The 16,694-nt window shown below is 33.2% G+C and overlaps 1 long non-coding RNA gene across 3 annotated transcripts; it reads left to right on the top strand.

Annotated features, from left to right (window-relative positions):
- Positions 1-3,046: 3,046 nt before the first annotated feature.
- LOC110864050 lies at positions 3,047-5,109 on the top strand. Of its 3 annotated transcripts, XR_004861530.1 has the most exons (6): positions 3,051-3,265; positions 3,437-3,661; positions 3,748-3,828; positions 4,304-4,372; positions 4,478-4,530; positions 4,871-5,109. It is a non-coding gene; the product is annotated as an uncharacterized LOC110864050 (long non-coding RNA). The 3 variants fall into 3 exon arrangements; XR_004861531.1 differs by having other exon boundaries at positions 3,047-3,661; positions 4,304-4,384; XR_002549576.2 differs by having other exon boundaries at positions 3,053-3,661.
- The last annotated feature ends 11,585 nt before the right edge of the window (positions 5,110-16,694 follow it).

The raw sequence follows: 16,694 nt of genomic DNA on the forward strand, positions 1-16,694 counted from the left end.
TATACTAACCCCAGAATTCGCGTAATTCGAGTTTCGAGTTCGATGATGATTCGATTAGCTTGATTATTGATTGATTGACTTTATCGCATTGTTACTTTCTACTATTCACAGTCGTTTAGCGTTTCACATCGATTTGAACATTCGATTACTTTGATTAATAACACTTACTCCACATAATACAACTAACAGAAACACCAACATAGAATAGACTAACTATAGTCAAAGAAGTCAATCTTTACTTTGACTTTGACTTTGACTTTGACATTCAGTAACACGGGGTGTTACAACAGGTGGTGGTGGATGGTGGTGGCCGATAGAAAGAGTGGTTGGAAAGATGGGGATCAGAAAAGAATTACTTATATACATGTAAATAAACAAGTTATATGTTTATTTAGGTGAAAATACTTATATGTCCTTGCTTTTATCTATAAAATTACCAAAATACCCTTCTAGTTAATGGATCTTTTGGATGGAGTTAGAGGCGGGGAGCAAAATGATGATAAGTTAGAAAAATCAGGGAGGAAAATGGCTTTTTTAAACTGTTGGGGTAAAACCGTTAAAATGACCAAATCACAGAAAACAAAATGGAAGTTAACTCTTTTTTATATTATTGGTTGCTTTCATACTTACCTAAATCTATGACAACTTGTACAATACATATTAACAAAACCAAGTACTAATCTATGACAACTTGTACAATACATGTTAACAAAACCAAGTACAAAACAATTGTGAAAGAGTACAACAAGACAATGCATGTTACCAATAAGTTAGTTCAAACGGAAACAAAATCATTTATTTGTATTTTAGGTTTGATTTGATCACCTAACACAATGTACAAGACAACATTTGCATTATTGCCTCCTCAAAACTATTGTCCACGTTGAAGTAGCTTATCTTCCAACAATTACATATAAGCCTCGATAAGTGGTGTGTGACAATACAATGGACAAAAATGTGGATGTTCATTCAATCATTCTCCACATCATGGTCCCTACACGAACCTCCACCTTGAGCCACCTTTAATCACCTAGATTTGAAATGAATATCACTTTTATAAAAAAACTAAAGATAGTAAATGTTATGTAGCGTAAATAAATATTGAATAATAGCATTGGAAACAATATCAGGCCACCTGTACTGGGGTTTTTGGACGTTTTTTCCTCTCAAAAAGTCCCTCCACGCCCCATGACCGCCTCCTGGGCGTTTTTTACAAAAAAAATGGTTTGGTGTTCTTTTTCACCGCCTTTGTTCATTCCTTTTGGCCAATAACTTCCCTGATGGTTTACCTTTGGCCAATAAGATTTTTTTGATGGTTTTTATTTAAATTTATTCTATTACACATGTTTTAATATAATGCTCCACAATGCATACATCTCCACTACACCCACTTTAGAAAAACATCCCATAATACTTCATTGCTGACTGACTGTCACATGACGCACACCACCTATAGGTGAGGGTATTATTCATGTGTACCACTACTCATGCTTTTAGGACATGTCACAATTTCTAACTTTAGGGAAAGATATGAAATATAAAGTTTAAACTATAGTTTAACGGTCAGCAATGAAATCTATCTATCTTCCATTCCTTGATGTTCATTTACAACAATAAATCTCTCTCAACTATATACTCTAGGAATGGGGCCCGATTAAGACAACATAGTTTGACCGGAGTAGGGCAATGGGGCTCTCCAATTTGGAGAGTGCGATAGCCTTATATAAGAAAGTCGCCGTTCCAAAAAAAAAGTATATACTCTAGGAGTCACACTACCAACGTACTATCACACTATCAATGTCTCAAATGATGTGTTTGTAGTAGGGGACGTATTCGGATTGCGGATTAACACCAAACATGGCATAGTACCAACCACGCAAGAGTTTCACCAATAAAAGTGCTTTTGGTTACTTTTTTAGGATTGAGAGGGTGAGGTGGAGGAGAGAAGATGGGTAGGAATTTTTGGCCAAAAATGGGTAGGTTGGGTGGATGTGAGTGGAATGAAGGTCAGAGAAGAAAGAAGATGAGTTTTTACTAGGGTTGTTCAGTAGTTGAATCAGACTAAAAAAACTTGAAATTCAATGCAAATCGAATTAAAATTTCAAGGTTCGAATCTGGTAATTAAAATTCAGAATTCTATTTAGTAATCATGTAGGAAATATGTTTTTTAAATTCGATTCAAAACTTTTAAGATGCATTTTATTTTCATATACACATAGACAACCAAAAAAGCTTCTAAGAATTTTATTCACGTTTAGGCCTACTAATTCGTTATTCCTTACTATTATCCTAAAATATAAACTAAATCTCTAAACCTAAAGTCCAAAATTTGTACATTCATCCCCCAATGTTTGATGTGTTCAATATTATAATAAGTACTGAAAAACTCAAAAATGAATTCAAATTTTAAATTCAAACAATTCGATTTGATTAATTCTAATATTTGAAATTCGATTCGTTAAATATCCCTAGTTGTTAGTGAGTTATTTGGTTGTGAGAGGGGCAAAAGACAATGTCATTTTTGAGGACCTTATTAGGCATGCTATGATAATTTCAGAAAACTCTAAACCACTAATTGTTTAAATGTGTTAACATGATCAATATCATTCTAAGGGGCATGTGACAATGAGTACAAGCTAAAATGATTTTTATCTCATGTAGGGATGTCAAATAGACTGGTATTGGTAACCTCAATCTCATATCCAATTGTAAAATTAAGCCCTATACTCGTTAGGTATCTGATTACACATTATCCACTAGGTATTACATGTATAACAACTTATCAGCTAACTTCGTTACATACTATCTGTTGAGATTCTAAGAACAACTCTTAACCATTCTAACTTTGATATAAACTATATTTTTTGTATACATACAACAAATCTATACTATATAACATAAGAAAGCCTTATTAGATTTAGATTACGTCCCATCTATACAAGAGCCCTCCTTATTTTCTTGACAAGTGGCATCACTCACAAGCCTTCTTTTCTTCTTTTCGGCTTTCGCCACGTATACCTCAAAATGTGGTCTTAATTCGTTGGTAGTTTCGTTCGTTCATGTTGGTATTTTTTAAGGAAAATTAACTTAGGATGTTTATACTTCAATTCAAAATTTGAATTCTGAATTAAAATATTTGTTGCACATTTTGTGGTCGATCAAATTAATATGTTTTGACTTCAAATCTTCCGCTCATCTATGTTGATCGCAATATTTTTCTAACCCTCATCCATAATACTTTTGAATTCTACTCTACATCTTCCAGGTTACTGTTGTCTTAAGTAAAACAAAGTTCAGTTTTGTATCTGGTTATCATTCTTAGTATTTGTTTTGCAATTTTCATGTTCATTTGTTTACAAATGATGATAAATTTATTTAAGTTTTTTTAAACTCTACTTTTGATTTCTTTAAACTTTTTAATTGATTCTATGTTCAGTAGAAGGATTTTACGTTGATGTCCAAGTCAAAATCGAGTAGCCACGAAGGTACGTTGATTTCTGATTCTTTCATCGTTTGATATTGGTGTGTTCTCCAAGCTTATCCAGAATGGATTGTTATTCCTTTTTTGCTATGTCCAAATTTCTGTTGATAAATATCCAAACTAGATTGTTACTCCTTTTTTGCTACGTTCAAAGCAATCCAGGAACATGGTCAAGGATAGGTTAGTTATTTATATGTGTGGGGTAGATTTTTAATGGGTTTTTTTGCGGGATTTTGTCGTATTTATATTTTCTTGTATTGTTGTAGGCACTTGACACCTTTGCACAGATCTAAGAACGTCATGATGCAGTAAAATAAGTAGAAAGGAAGCTACCTGAGTTGCAATAAGTGCGTATGTGTGTATATAAAATGATAATGTTAATTGCATACTTATTTATTCCATGTGACTATGTGAGAAAATAAATAAATATTTAAATTGTTGAGGCAGTTGCTACTGTAGTCACCATATTGTACCACAAGTCATCAAGGAAAATGCTGAAATAATCTTAGAAGCACACTTGGCAATGGACAAATCAGAACTGAATCATACTATGATTGGACTAGATTTTGATAAAAAAAAAGTTGCAATATTATTGTTATTCATATTTAATTTTGATAATTTATATCAAGCACATACATCACTAAATCTGCAGAGGAAGAATTCTACTTGAGAATACATCTAAAAGTAAAATGCATTCAAGACATATCATTTCATACCAAGTCAGATCCATTGTCTTTGGTCATCACTAATGCATGCTTTTTTTTTATATTTAACCTTTTGGTATACATAAATGTTTATTTAGTTGTGTTTGAACTTTTATAGGGTTATATAATTTATTAAATGAAACAAAGGCTTAAGCTCAAATATCGGTGTCTTCTAGGGATGAAATGAGTAAGTTATATGGTGCGGAGGTTTGTTTTGCCATGTTCAGCTATTAAATAATACTATATTCCATAAATTATACAAACTAACTAGGTGAATTTTATTTTGTGGCAGATAACATAAACGCCAACATTTGACAAGAGATTTTGTCTATTGAAGGTGTATGTGTAAGTATTCAAATTTCTAGAATCACAATTCGGAAAAGATTGTTTTGTAATATACTATGATCCTTTCCAACCATTTTTTTTTTTGTGCCATCATCTTATACTGTCAAAATGAACCAACTCGAAAGTGAACCACGACTTGTGGAGTTTATAAAATTTGGAGTTATTCGAGTAAAACCTTAACAACTTGAACAACAGATTATAACAAAATATCTATAACTAGATCAGAAATATCTAGAATTCAAGTATATTTTTAAAAATATACTTCACATTTTTAAGTTTAAGCATTTGAATATCTAAATATGATAATCTGTTATATCCTAATTTATATCTTTTATTTTAGTTTAAGATCAATCAATGATGAGGCAAACGATAAAGTATTGGAAGTCGAGCATATATATAACAAGGTTCGGAAGCCTTTGTACGATTATCACAGTGACATCATTTAGTCATTACTGACTTTTGGTTAAGTGTTGTAAGTCATCATAATTTTCTACTTCATGTTTTTATTTTATTCAACATTTTTTATTAATATGAATCCTATAATTTTGATTAGATAGTAGGACATAATCACTTTTAACTTGGACATGTTGTTGGCTTCGCACAAAAAGATAACAATTTAGTACCAGAAATACAATATTTTTGTCGATGATGGACATAAGTTCCACTGTATTAAACCAACAAAAAACTTATTGATTATAATTTAATTCAGTTTGTTATATAATTGACTCATACCTCATAAACTCATTATTCTAATTCATACCAAACACATTTTTTCAGAATTCAACGAATGTAACACACGGGCTATTATAATATCTCAGTGTGTTGCTGATTAACATAGGCCGGTTTTTAGATAAATTCAAGTTAGTTGTGTGAATTGTCATATGGTTACAATAATAAGTCAATTATATGAAGTTGTTTTTTACAAATTATATAATTATATGGTTTTTATTATACAACCTCGTGTAATACATGGGTCTATAATCCCATTTACACGTTCCTTTTGCAATACGATTACCTTGTCCATTAAAATAAATAACTTATAATTGGATATTTGTAGTGTCTCGAGATTAAAATAAAATTCATGTCCATCATAACGACTTTGCTATTTAAGAAAAAAAAACTTATAATTGTTTATTCATATAAATTAGTGCTATGATGTATTCTATTATCTTGTTGGTTGTTAACCATGGCGTTCTATAGACCGATCTGTGGCAAACGTGCTTGGTCGCATAACGGGTCAAAATAAAAACCAAATCCGATGAGCCGAAGCCATAACGTCCAAGTAACATTGCGTATCATGTGAGAAAAAACGACCAAAGTGCATTAGTCTGGACCAAAAATCAAGCCAATTCTATTACGTCCAAGTTACATTTCGTATTCATTTATTTCATTTAAGTGTAATTTAATATTTATGTTAGTACTGAAATGTTTCTTTCACTAAAATATTTGTCAACAGTGCTAAATAATATATTTTTGTGAAGCCACACACGAGTACTTAAACTAGTTTATAATATGATAAATCACATACTCTATTTCCTAAGGTAAAGTAAAAAAAGAATATTTTCATGTACGCTTCAGGTAAACATGCATATATGTTTCGCCTAATCAGGGCGACTATTGCCTGAAACCATATTCCTACCTGGACAGACAATTACTTTTTAATCTCATACCAGATACTCATCTTGAATCTTGGGGTTTCCAGATTTTTCTATCGGGTTTGAGTTTTTCTACTGTCCCTACTCATATGGAACTAACACTAAGGCTATATGGTGTGAGATAAAGTCCCTCAGAGCTTTAATACACTACATTAGTGTCACGTAAGCAATGGGTTTTATTGTTAACTACCATACGGTGGGATAAAGCCCCTTTAACTATTAATTAATAAAGAAAAAAAAGAGGAAAAAAAAAAAGCAAATCTGATTGGTTTATACACATAAACCCCACTCAATTCTCCCTCTTAACACCCGTTAGGGAGGACGGGGTGTCTTCGGGGACTCACCTCGGGGATCCCTTTTGCCGATTAGGTGGGTACCGCCGTTAAGGCGGGGGAGTGAATCGGGGAAGAGAGAGGTAGGCAAAGGGGTGGCGGCTCACCGAAGGAGAGAGGGGAAAGGTGGTGGGGCCAGCCCACTTTCAACCAATCAATGCTTTCCTTTTTTTTTTTTTTTTTTTTTAAAAAAAAAAAACCCAATTCACCTAATAGGGGAGTGGCGCCATCAAATGGGGGTGTTAGGGGAGTTTAAGAGGGGAGTTGACGTGGCACACGGGGATTGGTTTGACGTAAGAGAGGGGACTCACCTATTAGGTGAGCACCCCCTTCACCCTTATGTGGCTGGCGAGTTGATCTATAGCGCCATGCTATAAGCCTTTATATGACCGACATGGAACAGGGCGCCCCACTCTATGTAGCCTAAAGCTTAAAGTTTGGGTAAATGTATTAACATGTGTCAAGTGAAACAAAATGTCATAATAGTACAAACACAATAAAGCCTCCTATATGTTTTGAAGTACAAGTTAACAAGTCTAGACAATCAGAAACATCGTGATTCATGCATAATAAATTAATAATATCAACACAAAATGAAAATATCAAGAGAATGCACTCGTAAAAATAACTTCATTTAAAAATGGAGGTAGTATTCATATCTTAAATAATAAACCTACTGTTTTGCAATATTCCAGGTTAGATTCGTTGAAGGTTCAGTTTCGTTGTTGGATTTATTGGTTAATTTATTTTCAAGGGGAGGTTTTTAGAGTCTATAAACATGAATTATCACACTTTTAATAATATCACTAAAAAATATCAAAAGTTTTATTATTAATAATCACGTATTAGATTCCAAGAGTTATGAGTTTACCGTATCTTGTAACCAATGTATACTTTATAAACAATGTCATACTTATATTTTAAATGATAATAAGTGTTAACAAATAAGCCCACCACAAAAGGGCTAAATACACTCATAAACACGTCGAATCAACCACCATATTATATTTTTTTACAAAATTATCAAAACACCAATTTTCTCTACAGCCCCAAAAACATCTTTTCAATAACCTTACATTTGCACATCATTACTACTTTTAGGTGTGTCAAATACCGATATGATTTGGTTAGGGATATCCTTTTTGATATATTCAAGTGCGCTGGTATTTCTGCTAAGAAAGAGGCACCCGTTAATTTCTTAACAGACCCGTTGGAAGGGAGATCTACCCTTCGACCAGCCGACATTCTGGTCTTTGGATGAGTAGGAGGAAAACATGCCTGTGTGGATCTAACAGGGGTTTCCCTGCTTGTGAGCTTAGGGGGTAGTGCTTTCATGGTGGGTCAGGCTGCTTTAAAGGCTACTTCGGGTAAAGTGACCAAACATCAGAAAGTGTGCCTTGACAACCAGCACGTGCTTATCCCATTTGCTTTTGATACTTTTAGTTTTCTGGCGCTAGAGGCTGTGGACCTACTAAGTCGAGTTCAAAGGATCATGCATAGTAATGTTATGACCCCGAGATCTATGGACGTAGTTTTTAAAAGGCTTAGTTTTGCTATTAAAAAAGGGGTAGTGGCGCAGTTTGTTGCCCGTTTACCAACTATCTCGATGTAAATTCATAAACAAGTAGGAACACTAATAATCTTTTTACAAGCTGATATAAAGATTATGTTTGGATATTTAGTTTCAGAGCCGGCTCTGGGCCGGCAAATCCGTGCCGACGCTCGAGGCCCAAAATTTCAAAAGGCCCGAAAAGTCTTTATAATGTTGTATATATTTATTAAATTATATATTTAGTATATTTATCCGTTTATTATACAAAAAAATATTGGTGATGTAGTGACAAAAACCAACTCAAAATAATGTAAAGATCACAAGTTCGAGTCTTTGCTCGATCAGTAAGTTTTTATTTTTGTAATTTATTTACCCTTAACCATAATTTTGGGCCCAATTCTTTTAATCGCCCGAGGCCTAAATTTTTTCAAGAGTTTTCGGAGACGGCCCTGTTTAGTTTTCACAATTGAATTGTTTTTTAGACCAAACCAAATTATAGAATAAAAAATTTATTCACTTATTAAAACAAATACATACTTCGTTAGTAAAATAATTTATATAAAATCAAGTATTGTATAAATTAGAAATAATAACGGCGTAAAAAGTATATAAATTAATAATTTTAAAATAAAGAAGTTTAAATATTTTATTATTTTACCCAATTACTATACTTGAAATTAAAACTAAATCTTCTATACAAATCACTAAAACATATGATGTACAAGTCGCACTGGCATCCAAAATTTAATACTAACAAAATTCATCTAATTTCATGTGTCATTCTTTAACTTAATTTATTTATATAATATCATGTGTCATTCTCCTATCTAATTTTTATTTATATATGAAATTAATACTATATTCAAATTAATATCTAATATTATTAATTATTAATATATCTAATAATATATAGTTATAAATAATTGTTATATATTATTCAGTTTATCTTTGCGTTAATTTCTTAAACTTTATTTTTTAAAGATTACATGGACTTTGTCTATATTTCCTTTTTTCATTAAAATATTTAAAATTCTAATTATAAACTGATAAATAATTAAATGAGTATTTAAATTAAACGAATAAATAATTAATGGGGTATTTAAATTAATTTTTATATAATCTTTAACTTATCTTTTAATTGATGATCAATAATAATTAAGTTATTTCTAATTATTGTAGAGGATATTTATATAACATCTTCAGTTTACATTTTATCAGTGGGATAAACTAACGGTACATATTTGATTTGCTAGTTATTAATAAAAACAAATATATAATTTGAAATAATAATTACTGAAATCCCCTGTGCGACTCGACGGGAATTTAATTTCAATCATATCAGTTTGGTTAATTATGGTAATGACACTCTGTATAACAACCGAAAGAAAAAAAACCAAAGAAATAAAGTCGTTAAACTTCAGAGTATAAAATTTTTTGGGTCATTTTAATAAATATTTAAACTTTAATATTCTTGTCATAAAAAAACACAAAAGAAAAGAAAACATTATATTAAAGTGAAAATCGTTAATGAAATCTATGCTCAATCTATATTAAAGTGAAAATCGTTAATGAAATCTATGCTCAATCTGATGTTTAACATTTAGAAGTACTACCATATTATTCATGTTAGTGTTCCATTTCAATAATTCAAGTTGTTTAAATTGTAAGGTTTAACTTATGTATTTAATGATAATTAGCAATAATTATCCGTTATATATTGGTCTCTTAACATGTGTAAATTCATTTCAAAAATGTTATATTTTTCTTTAAAAATTTCAAAGAAAAAACTTTAATATTTTTTTTGATTGTGGGTGGTTTAATTTAAGCATTTTTATATGATATTTATAATCTTTAATTTATATAAGATATTTTATACATGGTCTATAACCTACTTAAATAAAAAAAAGGAAAAAAAAACATGCGTTAGGCCACCACATGGCACACACCACTCCCATTTGTTGCCCTTGATTATTAAATGATTTCAACGCGCAGTTGCAACTCCAATCCTGCCTTTCTCACAAGTGATCCCAATTCCCCCTAGGCCAAGAGCTGCCTCCACTAACTCCCGATGTTGTCGCGCCGGTACAAACGGGATTTGTAGAAGGAATGTCAATTCTAGAGGTGCCTCTTATTGTTAGTGAAGTTATATCATGGGCCAAAAGCAAAAAAAAATAAAATAAAAAATAAAGTGGATTTTGAAGTGAAGTTATATCATGGGCCAAAAGCAAAAAATAAAAAAATAAAGTGGATTTTGAAAAGGCATACCAGTACCTCAAGGCAGTTAAGTTTCCTTTGCTATGGAGAAAGTGGGTGGGAGCTTGCTTAAAATCCAGTCGGGCGTCGCTATTGGTGAATGGATCGCCTACAATGGAGTTCCAAATGACTAGAGGATTACGCCAAGGTGACCCGTTATCACTGTTTTTATTTATACTTGCACTCGAAGCATTGGATGTGAGTATGAAAAGAGCGGTTAATCGTGGGATTTTTAACGGGTCTTCTTACCGAACAATGGTCCTAAAATATCACACCTTTGCTACGCAGATGATGTGATTTTTTTGGGTGAATGGTCCGAAAGAAATATTAAGAACTTGAACCGGATACTTAGATGCTTCATATATGTTCGGGTTTGAAGGTTAATTTAAATAAATCTTGCTTGTTTGGAGTTGGTGTGGGAGAAACAGAAGTATACAACATGGCAAAGGTAATAAGTGGGAAGGTTACTTTTTTCTTTCCTTGGTTTACCCATTGGTGCCAACATGAAAAGAGTGAAACATTGGAAACTTATAGTGGACAAATTTAGTGCCAAACTATCCATGTGGAAAGCAAGATGGTCCTTGGTTATGGGAGCCTTACCAAATTACTTCTTGGCACCAAAAAAGATTATCAAAACGCTTGAAGCAATTAGGAGGGATTTTGGATGGGGCAAAAAAATATGGATGGCTCGGTACCTGAAAAGACATAGCGTTGACATCTGTGCAAATCTAGCGTTGCTTGCAACAAATTCTTTATGGGCAAAAGTGGTGACATCTGTGCATACCGGCAAAAAACAAATGTAGCCCGGTACCTGAAAAGACATAGTGGCAGTAGATAAAGAATTGGGGTTATCATTAGAAAAGAAGTTAATTGTTGAAGTTGGTTTTGGGAAGCAGACACATTTTTGGTTGGACATTTGGCTTGGAGATAAAGATAGATTTCCTACAATATATGCATTGGCAAAAGACAAAAGAGCAAAGGTAGAGGACTGTGTTTTGAAACTAAACAGTGGAAACAGGTTGACTTGGGGTTGGTATCATGGGCCAAATAGTGGGGTGGAATGGTCTCAAATGGAAAGGTGTTGCGGATCAGGAACTATCGGTCGCATTTATTGGTGAGCAAATTGTTAAAGCATCGATAACGGATCAAGACGTAGCATGGAGATTTTGGAACCACCAAAAATAAACTATTTTGTTTGGAAGGCAACTTTACCGACGAAGGAGGAATTAGCGAAACAGGGAGTCTTAGGGGGGAGGGGATGGTTATCACTTGCAAAAATTCCATCACTCACAACATCCAATCAAGTTCCATCATGTCATCAACCATTTTTTCATCACTCACAACCTTTTTTAGTGGCAATGGTCATCTCTCACAACACCCAAGTGCCCAACAATAAACCCTCACACCCCCTCACATCCAATTATCACTCACAAGCCATAACGCGTGAAATACATCACGGAAAAATTCCATCACTCGTTGAATTTGATGGTGGCGGTGCCGTAGTGGTATGTTGACAACTTCCACGCGTGGAAGAAAGTTCATCACGGGAACTTTTGTTCCCACCCCACTCCCCTTAGTACAAAATCAATTATGCATCAAGTGTGGGTTACAGGAGAAAACAGTTGACCATTTGTTGGTCACATGTGTGATAACAAAATCAATCTGGTGGAATGTTTTTGTATGGTTAAAAATTGTTAGATAGCGGATAATTTTGAAACATGCCAACAACTCTTGACATGGGCAAACCAACTTGTGGGTTCGAAGGTTTGGAAGAAAGTGATTCGTATGATTTTCATGACGACACTTTGGCAAATATGGAAGGCAAGGAATAAGAAGGAGTTCAACGGAAACAACATCCCGGGTTTCAAAACAATCGAAGACATTAAAGCGGATTCATTCTTATGGTTGAAAGGGAGAGCGAATCTGCATACTTTGGATTGGGAGAGGTGGCGCGAATTTAATGTTAGAGATGTAGTGACATAACATAATATTGTTTTTTGTTTTATTTATCTTGTATATTTTTGGGTTTTTACACCATATGCTGGCCCGGTTTTATAATCATAAAATTCCGCTGTTCAAAAAAGAAAATTTGTGATGGTCTTATAACTTGTTACAGACCTTACAAAATTCTACCATATCTCTGAAAGGACAAAGTCGGTGGCAAGTGCCACCGACAACACACCTCAAATTACAATTTTTTCCTTTGATATAATTTCCATTTTGGCTCTCTTATTTTTTTAACTAATTTGTTTTTCTCCTAAAACTTACACAATAATAAATCTATCATCTAAATTTCTAACTTTTCACTTTTACTTCCTTAGTTTTTATTTTTTTTTTCTTTTTTTCCCTTTGTGTTTTTAGTTTATATTACGTTTACATGTTGCTATAAATTCGAAACGGGTAGTTGGTTCGTTTAATCGTACCGCATCTTTATAAGTTTCTTTCGTGTGCTTAAACACGTTAATGTCACCGTGCCAACGTGCTTAACGAATGATAATGTGCCCTTAAATGTCACGCCACAACGCGCGAGCACCTTATTTTCATTCTTTAACATAAAAAAAAATTATTTCCTCACGTGCTTATTTTTATGGACATTTCGGTACATATTCATGTATCGGCATTGGACGTAAACAGTACACATTTACGTTTCGACCTAAAGTTTTCCTATAAATGAGTCGGGTCTAATATAATACGTTTTCATGCCTATTTTTATTTATGTTTTAAGTTGTTATACGTTTTGATGTAAACACTTTATTTTCATACATGCTCATTTTTGTATGTACATGTCAATATAAATTCATGTTAATAAACATGGTTAAATATAATACGTTTTCGTGCTTATCTTTATGTACGTTTTTAGTTGGTTTATGATTTGACATACGAGTCACTATACGTATTGAAGTCACTAAGTCTTATTGAAAATGTAAGGGTTATGTAGTAATTAGGTGGAACCCCACTAAATGAACCAACCCGGTTTGGATTTTTTTATTTGATTTAAATGCTTATATAAGTTACATTGATTTATATCGGATACGTCAAAACACACGTTTTTATATGGTTTACACATTACATAACGCTTGCGCTAATCTATTTGATGTTTGCGATGTACCCACGCCGCAACGCACGTGGCCTTGTTACTAGTTATTAACTTATTAGTTAATGCTTCCTCGTATATTTATGTCTTAATAAATCTACAAAATTATTAAGTTAATCCGAAATTACTTTACACAACCCCGTATAATAAGCTATAATAGTCTCCAAACTATAATATAATTAACTAGTATTAAGCCCCTACGTTGCAGTGAGTGGTTGCCATAAAACTGTGTTAAGTAGTAGCAATACTATACCATTGTCAGCGATCACCAACATCGGAAAAGCTCATAAAACAAAATAAATAAAAACGGGAAAAATAACACCAAGCGAAAAGCAGACGTAAAATCTTTGAATCACGCATGCTCGTTGCTGAGAAATTAAATCGAAATGTAAAACATAGAAAAAAATAACTAAGTCCATCCAGAACCCGCGTGTTGGACGAACTTGTCAAACGCAAAAAAATAAATGTGACGTGACGGGCCAGTCAGACGGGAAAAAAATATACGAAAAAATGTTGAACCCCACATGCATGTTGCGGCGCGTTAACTCACAAAATTTAAAACGTAACGAAAAACTTGGGAAAGATAAAAGGTATGGTGGAACAAAATTGCAAATAAAAAAAGAGTTGGGATTAAATTGCAAAAGATTAAAAACTTTGGGTTAAAAGTAAAAAATAAAGGGTCTAAATTACAAAATTAAAGTTATTTATTAATTTTAGATAAAGATAAGGATAAAAATAAGTGATATTTATATATTGGTTATTAATTAATATTAATATTAAAAGAAATTTATTCAACAAATATAAATAAAATTTATAACATTGAAGGAGAGAATGACATGTGTCATTATTTGGAGTCTTTTATTATAAGTTAAATTGTTTCTTATGTAAAACTTAAAGCTACCCGCGTTGCGGGCCAGTGGGCATTAAAACGTGCTATCAACGTTGAGGAGATGGGGACGCAAAACCATGCTAAGTAGCGTCGAACGAAGACCAAAACCAGGTAAAGCGTAAATAATACGAATTTCCAACACAAAGTGACTTACGTGACGTAAAACGTAGAAGGAGTCGAATTTATAACGATGCGTATTAGAAAAGACCAAATGTGACCACCAAATACGAATGAAAAAAAAACTTGAGGGGCCAAATGTGACTATCAACACTGTGCTAAATAGCAACAAATGACGAACAAATATGAAAAAAACGTAAAACAAAAACTAAAATTTTTTACCTTTGTGACACAAATTATAAAAACTAAAGTTTTGTTACAAAATGAAAAATCATAATGCCAAAAAAAAAAAAGAAAAAAAAGAAGACAAAAAGACAAAAAAAAATTAATATTCCTCCGTATGTTATTAAAATTAAAATTGAGAGATTTAATAATAATAATAATAATAATAATAATAATAATAATAATAATAATAATAATAATAATAATAATAATAATAATAATAGTTGTAAAGTTGAAAGAGAAATTGACACGTGGCATTAATTGTAGTCTTTTATTAATATTTAGATTAGATTAATTAATTAATTAATTTATAGTTCAATATTTTTTTATATAAAATTATGTATATGTTACATGCAATTATCAGTTTTTTTTTTAATTATTTATATTCCTATATTTGCTTGTCGAGATTACAAGATGGTCAAATGCTTGGGTTAATAGAGTGCCTAGCTTGGCTGAGGTAATTGGACTAAAGTGCTACTTGGAGAAATGTTCTCTAGATGCGTTGTTGTTACCCTTCTTGGTCCTATCGATGAAAACAACCTTGTGTTTTGCTAATAGGAAGTTTAACATCTCCTATGACTGTTGATGCAACAATTTGTAGACCAAGGATGGTTTACTAGTTTGATCTTGTTGTTTGCTATGAGCCATCCTCTGAAGTTCGTTCAGATTCGAGTGAAGGAGCAAACAGAATGTGTGTGTTGGAAGTGAAGAGTATCTTGCTAAAAGCAAGTACTTGGTGATGCATGGTCAGGGATTTAGTGAAATCAAGACTGGCCTGGAATGTCTTGGAAAGTAAATGAAGTGTCACTTATATAGGAAAAGGCATCTCCCAAAGAAGAATGCTTTTGACTAGTGTCCCTGCTTGCAGTGAGGGGCTTACCCTTTCGGTGGTTAAAGCCTTTTGACCCCTGGATAATAGGGTGTGCTCTGGGACCTGCGTTACTTTTGCGGCTAGTGGGTTGGTGAATTGATTCGGGGATGTGACATTCTACTGTTCTCACACTACTTTACTTCACCTCTACGACTTTTTGACCTTCGAATCCTTTAACCCTTTGAGTACTCAGGTATTTTAGTCCTTTTATATTGTCTTGGGTTACCCCTGTCATCAGCCCCCCAAGTCAGGGGTGTTTGGGAGGTGAGCTCAAAGACTTCTGACTTTTATACATGTGTTTTTATTGACAAAAGGTTTCAAGGTGTTCAAAGCTTAAAGGCTTGAAAGGTTTGAGTCAGTTATTTTTTGAATTTTAAAAACTGACAACTGATTTGATTGATGTGTAGGAGTTCATAGGGCGGCGGTTTTGCAGTCTTTAACTGTTTACCATTATGACCGTATTTTGGTTTTTATTATATAGACTAGTCATTCATTCTTCACATTATCCCTTCAAGTTTCTCTCTGCAATTTCGTTTCTTTACTTCAAAGTTAGTCCTTGCTTCTTCTTTTTCTTCTTACTTACTTCGTATTTTTTTCAAAAAATGGGTGCTCATAAGGATTTGTCGAGATCCTTTTCTCGATTAACTCAGGAAGAAGTAGAGTTGTTTTGTATGGAATATGGTATTGGGACTAAATTTAAACCTACTGCTCCTGCGTGTGATGTTTCAATTGACAAATGTCCGGTTGGTTTTATTGCTCTTTATTGCCGTCACTTTGAGTTTTCGAACCTCCGTCATCCGTTTTCCCTGTTTGTATTGAACTTATTGGAGTATTATCGAGTCTCCTTTGGTCAGATTCATCCAAAGGGTATGGCTAGGGTTTTACATTTCGAGGTTTTGTGCCGTGCCCTTGGTTATGATCCTTCGCTTTTGCTTTTTCGCCGATTTTTTCGATTAGCCAAGAACGGTGACTGGTTCACCTTTGAAACGTCCAAGGTCGATGCTTGCCTTATTTCTTCCATGGTTACCACCCTTGGTACCTGGAAGGACCGTTTTTTCTGGGTTTCTGACTCTATTGTCCCTTTCAAGATTATGTGGAGACACCCGGATGCTGTTCTCAATGAACCGGAACCCCTTGAATCCGATTTGAATGATACTTTTCTGAAAGCCATCCGGGAAT

The sequence above is a fragment of the Helianthus annuus genome, chromosome 6 (assembly GCF_002127325.2).
Source record: "Helianthus annuus cultivar XRQ/B chromosome 6, HanXRQr2.0-SUNRISE, whole genome shotgun sequence".
In the NCBI taxonomy this organism is placed as follows: Eukaryota; Viridiplantae; Streptophyta; class Magnoliopsida; order Asterales; family Asteraceae; genus Helianthus; species Helianthus annuus.